Raw genomic sequence first — 7,107 nt, forward strand, 5'->3', positions numbered from 1 at the left:
ATTACTGAGGTATCACCAGAAACCTACAATTTCACTTAAAGACGTTCAATCCTGACATTCTGCACATTCCAAATAATTTGAGATGAAGTGCCTCTGGTGGTCCAGACTTGTTATGTAAGGAAGCCATGTTAATATTTTCCTGTAACACACATTCACCTAGAAATTAACTTATTGTAGATAAGAGTAATCTAAAGCTCGGTTTCACAAACTACTGTATGATGCTTTCTGACAGGTCTTCTAAAGCCCTAATGAAATCTGGCCCCAATATTTTCAGGTTTGTTTGGCGGCAGAACTATCAGGGGTGCGGGGGGTGCGATCACACCAGGGCCAGCACAAAAATTTCGTTCAGGGGTGCGTCCTGGCTGCACAGCCTGCACCCGGGTGCCGGGTGCTCTAGTTAGGTTACTGTGTTTCCTATATGATATAAGATTTTATTGTGTTTTAGGCTAACCTTGTTTATGCCAGTTATTGTAGTCAGGGTAGATCCTGGGTCATCCTAGTGCAATGAGTGCAATGAGTGCAATAGCGCACTCTGCACTTGCGGAGCCAAATATTTGAGTTTAAACCCAGGAATTGGGCTCTTAGAGTTACAAGAGGTGGCTTTTTGTTGCCCCTTGTAACAAGGCCGCTGGCTGCCTCCTGAGGGCTTCTCTCAAAAAGTTATAAATCAAATGCAGAGCAGACAGTACAGTCCAATTTGCTGTGACTCTTCAGGGGAAAAAGTCTTCGTTGAGGCCCAATGAAAGAACTGAGTTGTGTTTTGCTTCTGAAGATGCCCCCAAGGGAGAAACAATACAAGAAAATACTCTTCTTTCAAGGTTATCACATTCTTTCCTGGGATCACAGAAAGGTAACTAGACTATAACTGTGTTTTACCAATTTGTGCGATTTCTACCTCATCCCTTTCAAACCTCACACATATGAATTCTGCATCCTGCGCAACTAATTAGCAGTTAATTTAGATGCATATGGAAGACCGTGGTCTCCAAGTCGATATTGGCCATGCAGGATGTGGATTTCATGGTACATGATACATATTTCAGGCATATTTAGGCAAACTATCCTTGGAAATTGGGAACACTTGGCAGCCTGGAAGCTCTGTTTTCAGTAATTATCTCTGGTATCTTGCAATGCTTGGGTCCTTCGTTTAATTCTAACCAGGGAGCTACAGGTATGGAAGCCGTTATATGGAAACCTGTTTTCCAGAAAGCTCTGAATTTCAGTGGAAGGCTGTCTCCCATAGACTCCATTATAATTAAAGAACCGAATTTTAAAAAAAAAAAAAAAGATTTCCTTTTTCTCTGTAATAATAAAACAATATTTTGTACTTGATACAATGAATCCTTAGTGGAGGCAAAACAATCCTTTTAGGTTTATTTATTATTTTTAAGTAGGTATGGAGATTCAAATAATGGAAATAATCCTTGTCTGAAAACCCCCAGGTCCCAAGCATTCTGGATAACAGGTCCTATACCTGCATTTGTTTGGAGTTTCAATGTTATCCCTATGTCTGTGTAGGTTTCCTCTGGGCAGTCCAGATTCCTCCCACCGGGCTTGAATTTGTGGGAAGACCACAAGGTCCTCGACCTATGGCTTCAAAATTGTAGGGGTGGCATGCTGCCCTTGGGTAAATAATGCACTGGGGACCAGGGTCGGACTGGGCAAGTGGGACACCAGATGGGCTCCACCAGCCCAGACCTGCTCCCTGTGGCCTTCTGAACTTTTGAGCTCCTTGGACTCCCAGGTACTCACTGATACATGGCATCAGGTACGTGCTAGTGGGGAGGGGTGATTGTGGCTTGTGTAGGGGGCTCGTTCAGGTGGCAGGGGGCCTGGGGAGGTGTTTGCGGAGTCCCTGATGCAGCAGCCCTGAATGCTGCTGGAGATTGGACGGGAGAGTCAGAGCACTGTCGAAATCTCCAACTCTCCCAGTCCTTATTTGGGTAGGAGTGGGAGGGAGTTGGTTTGACTGGGGAAGGGAAGGTGCAAGTAGGCTTAAAAGTGAGCCCCCAGGTCTATGTGCATACTGAGTGCTCAGTGAGAGCCTTCCAGAATCCAAAAACATATACTGTAGGTTGGTTAATTGGCACCTGATGAAACTGACCCTAGTATGTGCATTACATGAACCCAATAGGAAACATTATCAGCTTCACAAGGCAGGAACTTATATGGACGGATCATAAACTGCAGAATAATAATGACACTATCATTTGTTCCTGGACAATAGTTCTAAGCATTGTTCACCGCTATTTTAGTTCAGTGAGAAAGCTACAGGTTCTTACACAGATAACCTTGCCTGGGGAGCTTGCAATTGTAACTCTTTGCAATCCTATCTACCTTGTGCAACATATTCAAATTTTGGAAACAATAGCGTAAGAGTGTAGGGGAAGTTCTGTCTGCTGCACTCACACATTGGGTGGCAGATGTGGTTTTTCTGTTCTGGCTCTTCCCCTGTTCGAATAATACAATAAGATGCCAATATTGGCTTAACCTTAAGAAAGATGATTGAAAAAGCTATACATTTAATATCAAAACCAGTCTGCAGACTGACAGATGTGGAAATCTATGTTTTCTATAGCATCTGTACATGGCAAAGGCAGTGACAAGGGTTTAAAGTCACAATGTAACCCTAATCTTTGTTGTCTTGATACAACGAGGCCGCGCACACAATGTAACGCATGAAATAATTACATTTGTTTATAACATTCCTAGAGGTGACGCTGAAGAATTCCAGTACATTCTATAGTCGTGACGGCTAAATATTTTGTATACAGAATGCTCCGTGACTCAACATGTAATGGTAACCAATATCCAAGGATTTATGAAAGCAAACAGTGGTTTATTATTGGCCTTTATTTAAATAATATCCAGGAATTCCTTATGATGCAGCATTTTTTTAAATGACTTCATTCCTGGCCTCTCAGTCTGAGACTGTGCTCATCATCGTTATCCTTTATGTAAAGCTGTACATAATTAATACCAGAGGTTAATTGGTTTGGTGATGAGCATTTTCTTTACTATATATAGCTCTACTATTTGTATACACATTTTGCACACCGATTCTTTCACCTTGCGTACCTGACTCATAAGCTAACAATCTAATTGTTGGGAATTGGTAAACATTCTGAACTACCTCTTTCTTCTTTTTCTATTTGGACTCTTTCCTATTCATCTTCCAGTCTTATTCCAACTACTGCCTGGTTGCTAGGGTAAATTGGACCCTAGCAACCAGATAACTATTGTGATACCATAGTACAATATTTCCTGATGGAAACATATATTTTTGTCCAATTTAGGGCAGGGACACACGCTGCTATTTCGGGAGATTAGTCGCCCAGCGACAAATCGCTTCTTCTTTGGGTGACTAATCTCCTGGAACTGCCTGCAGGATGGCACACGGAACGCTTTATTTTGCCTCACGATGGAAACTTCTGGCGGCTTCGGAAAGCTGAAGCGATCTGAGGGCCTAGCCGGCGGAAAGGCTTTTCAGGGAGATTAGTCGCCTGGAGAAGACGCGATTAGTAGCCAGGCGACTAAATCTCCCCGAATCTTCCTGTGTGTCTCTGCCCTTACATGGTGGCTGCCTTTGAGCACAGAAGGGCCACCAGCAGACTAAGGGCAGAGACACACGCTGCTATTTTGAGAGATTAGTCGGCCAGCAACAAATTGCTTCTTCTTTGGGTGACTAATCTCCCTGAACTGCCTTCCCGCCGGCTAGAATGCTTCATTTTCCAAAGTCGCCCGAAGTTGCTGGCGCAAGGAAACTTTGGAAAGCCGAAGCGATCCTAGTACCATCCATTTAGTGCCATGCCATCGATTTACATTCTAGCTGGAGGAAAGGCAGTTCAGGGAGATTAGTGGTCCGAAGAAGCGATTTGTTGCTGGGCGACTAATCTCCTGAAATAGCAGCTTGTGTCTCTGCCCTAAAGTTCTCTGCAGGGGAGAAGTCTTCTTCAGAGGCCCAATGAAAGAGATGAGTTCTGTTTTGAGTCCCACAGCATCCAAAGGGAAAACGTTACATTAAAATACTCTTCTTTAAGGGTTATCATATTCTTTTGTGGGATCACAGAGAGGTAACTAGACTACAACCTTTGTGTGTCTTGTGACTGCTGCGTCATCACTTTAAAACCATACTAAAATGAATTCTGCATCCAGTTTCATTAATTAGCAGTTAATTTAGATGCATTTGGAAGGCAGTGGTCTGCAAGTTGTTATTTTCTATGCATGATGTGGATTTCATGGCACATTGGCCATTTTTCAGCTCTATTATTGTCCATTTGATAGCCCCTATATGGACTGGCAGCTACCGGAGACTCTGTTTGGCAGTACATTTGGGCTTTTATGCAACCAAAACTTGCCTCCAACCCTGGAATGGAAAAATAAACACCTGCATTGAAGCCACTGGGAGCAAAATAGAAGGAGATGGTGAGTAACATGTTGCTCATGAGCCACTGCTTGGGGATGACTGGCATAACCTATTTAAAAAAGCCACTGTCTAAATTATTGCTGGCCCTAAAAAATGCTTTGTGGTAGGTCATACAAACATGGTTTACTCATCCTTCATGAATGTGTGCATTTATATGGGTGTACAGTAGTGAGTCAGGTTATTACTAAATTATATTTTCATGTGATCTGCTTCACTAACATTAGTGCTCTGACAAATTGACTTACTTACATCCCCTGCACTGGTGTAAATACACTGACTCATTTTATAGATGAATGAGAAAACAAATACATTTGCTCCATGTGCAACATTTTGTATAGAACACATTGACATGAACGTACACAGTGTGACATCATGGACAATTTGCGATTGGTTTGGTTATTTAATATTCAATGTATTTAAAATTTTAGTCTACAGCTCCCCAGTTTGAAATCCACTGTTAAATGGTTGTTAGGGTCACACTGCCACTTTTAGGGGCAATGGTTTTGTAGGATTGTCGCTTTAACTCCATCACACCTGTTATTATTAAAATGATAAAAAGGTTTATGTTGCATATGACAAATGTTTTAAGGTTGTAAGGATATACTCTTAGGGGTTTATGGCCCACTGAGTCACATATGGAGGTTGACAGAATGAGGTATAAAAGGTACAGTTCCCCTGTATGGAAGAGGTATAGTAGGTACTGCAGACCAGTAAGGAAGAGGTACAATAGGTACAGTAGATGAGTAAGGAAGAGGAATAGTAGGTACAGTAGATGAGTAAGGAAGAGGTATAGAAGCCTAGATCACATAGGGTTGTATGTCGGAAGATGTATAATATGTACAGTAGAGGAGTAAGGAAGCGTTATAGTAGGTATTGTAGACCAGTAAGAAAAATGTATAGTAGGCACAATAGACCAGTAAGGAAGAGTTATTGTAGGCCTTGATCACATAGGGTTGTATGTAGGAAGAGGTACAGTAGGTACAGTAGATGCGTAAAGAAGAGTTATGGTAGGTACCAGTAAGGAAAATTTAAAGTCGGTACAAGGGACCAGTAAGGAAGAGGTATAGTAAGTAAGGTAGATGAATAAGGCAGAGTTATCAAAGGTACAGTAGACCAGTAAGGAAGAGGAATAGTAGGTACAATAGACCAGTAAACAAGAGGTATAGTAGGCCTAGATCACATATGGTTGTATGTAGGAAGAGGTATAATAGGTACAGTAGATGTGTAAGGAAGAATTATAGTAGGTATAATAGACCAATAAGCAAGAGGTATAGTAGGCCTTGGCCACATAGGGTTGTATGTAGGAAGAGGTATAGTAGGTAAAGTAGACCAGTAAGGAAGAGGTATAGTAGGTAAAGTAGATGAGTAAGGAAAAGTTATAGAATGTACAGTAGACCAATAAGGAAAATGTGTAATAGGTACAGTAGATGAGTAAGGAAGAGATTTAGTAGGTAATTTAAACCAGTAAGGAAAATGTATAGTGGGTACAATAGACCAGTAAGCAAGATGTATAGTAGGCCTAGACCACATAGGGTTGTATGTAGGAAGAGATATAGTAGGTACAGTAGACTAGTAAGGAATAGTTTTGGTAGGTACAGTAGACCAGTAAAGAAGTAATGCTTTATACAAGTATCTCTCCACTCCACTAGCAGCCCTTTAAATTGTAGTCCAATAACAGCTGAAGGGGCTTATGCATATGCAAATTAGGATTTGGATTTGGTTTGGTATTCGGCTGAATCTTTCGTGAAGGATTTGGGGGTTCGCCCGCATCCAAAACAGTGCATCCCTAAAAGAAAGCAATGCAAATCCCATAATCACCAGTATACCTACTACCTTCCCATGGTTCACTATTGCAGCAGTGTGATATTGCATGCGTCCTGGGTTAGGTAAAATAATAATAAAATAATTAGTGACGACCCCTAAGCTTAGCTTCTCAACAGCTGCTCAGAGCCCACTGAGCATGTGAGTGTCACAGACACTTTCCAAGATGGTGACCCCCTGTGACAAGTTTGAAGTCCTGGATCATTGCTGCTATTGACAAGCTGAAACTTTAGCCCTGTGCAATAAGTTCAGTATATAAAATATGGCGTTTTTAGCCACATGAATTTTTAGGGTAAAGTTCTCCTTTAAGGGCGGCTGATAAGAATCATCCTTTCATACCCCTTGAAGCTTACAGTGTGCTCACATTAAGGGTCAGGGCACACGCTCAGATTCGAGGAGATAAGTCGCCACAAATATCCTCTTCTTCGGAAATCGCCGTCAGGATGGCACATGGAGCACTTAGTTTTCCGAAGTCGCCTGAAGTTTCCTCGTGAGTCAACTTAGGCGACTTTTGGAAAACAAAGCGCTCTGAGTGCCATACCGCCGGCGATTTACATTCTAGCCGGCGGGAGGCAGTTTGGGGAGATTAGTCGCTCCAAAGAAGAGGAGGTTTGTTGCCGGGTAGTGATGGGCGAATTTGGGGTGTTTCGCTTCGTCGAAAAATTTACGAAACGGTGAAAAATTTGCAGAACGGCATCTAGTTTTTTTGGCGTCCATTTTATTTTGATACTGGCGAATTTTTGCGGCGGTTTCGCAAATTTATTATCGCGGGAATTCTATGCGAATTTGCACCTGCCGAATAAATTCGCCCATCACTATTGCCCGGTGACTAATCTCCCCGAATCTGAGCATGTCCCCTG

The sequence above is a fragment of the Xenopus laevis genome, chromosome 4S (genome assembly GCF_017654675.1).
Source record: "Xenopus laevis strain J_2021 chromosome 4S, Xenopus_laevis_v10.1, whole genome shotgun sequence".
Taxonomy (NCBI): domain Eukaryota; kingdom Metazoa; phylum Chordata; class Amphibia; order Anura; family Pipidae; genus Xenopus; species Xenopus laevis.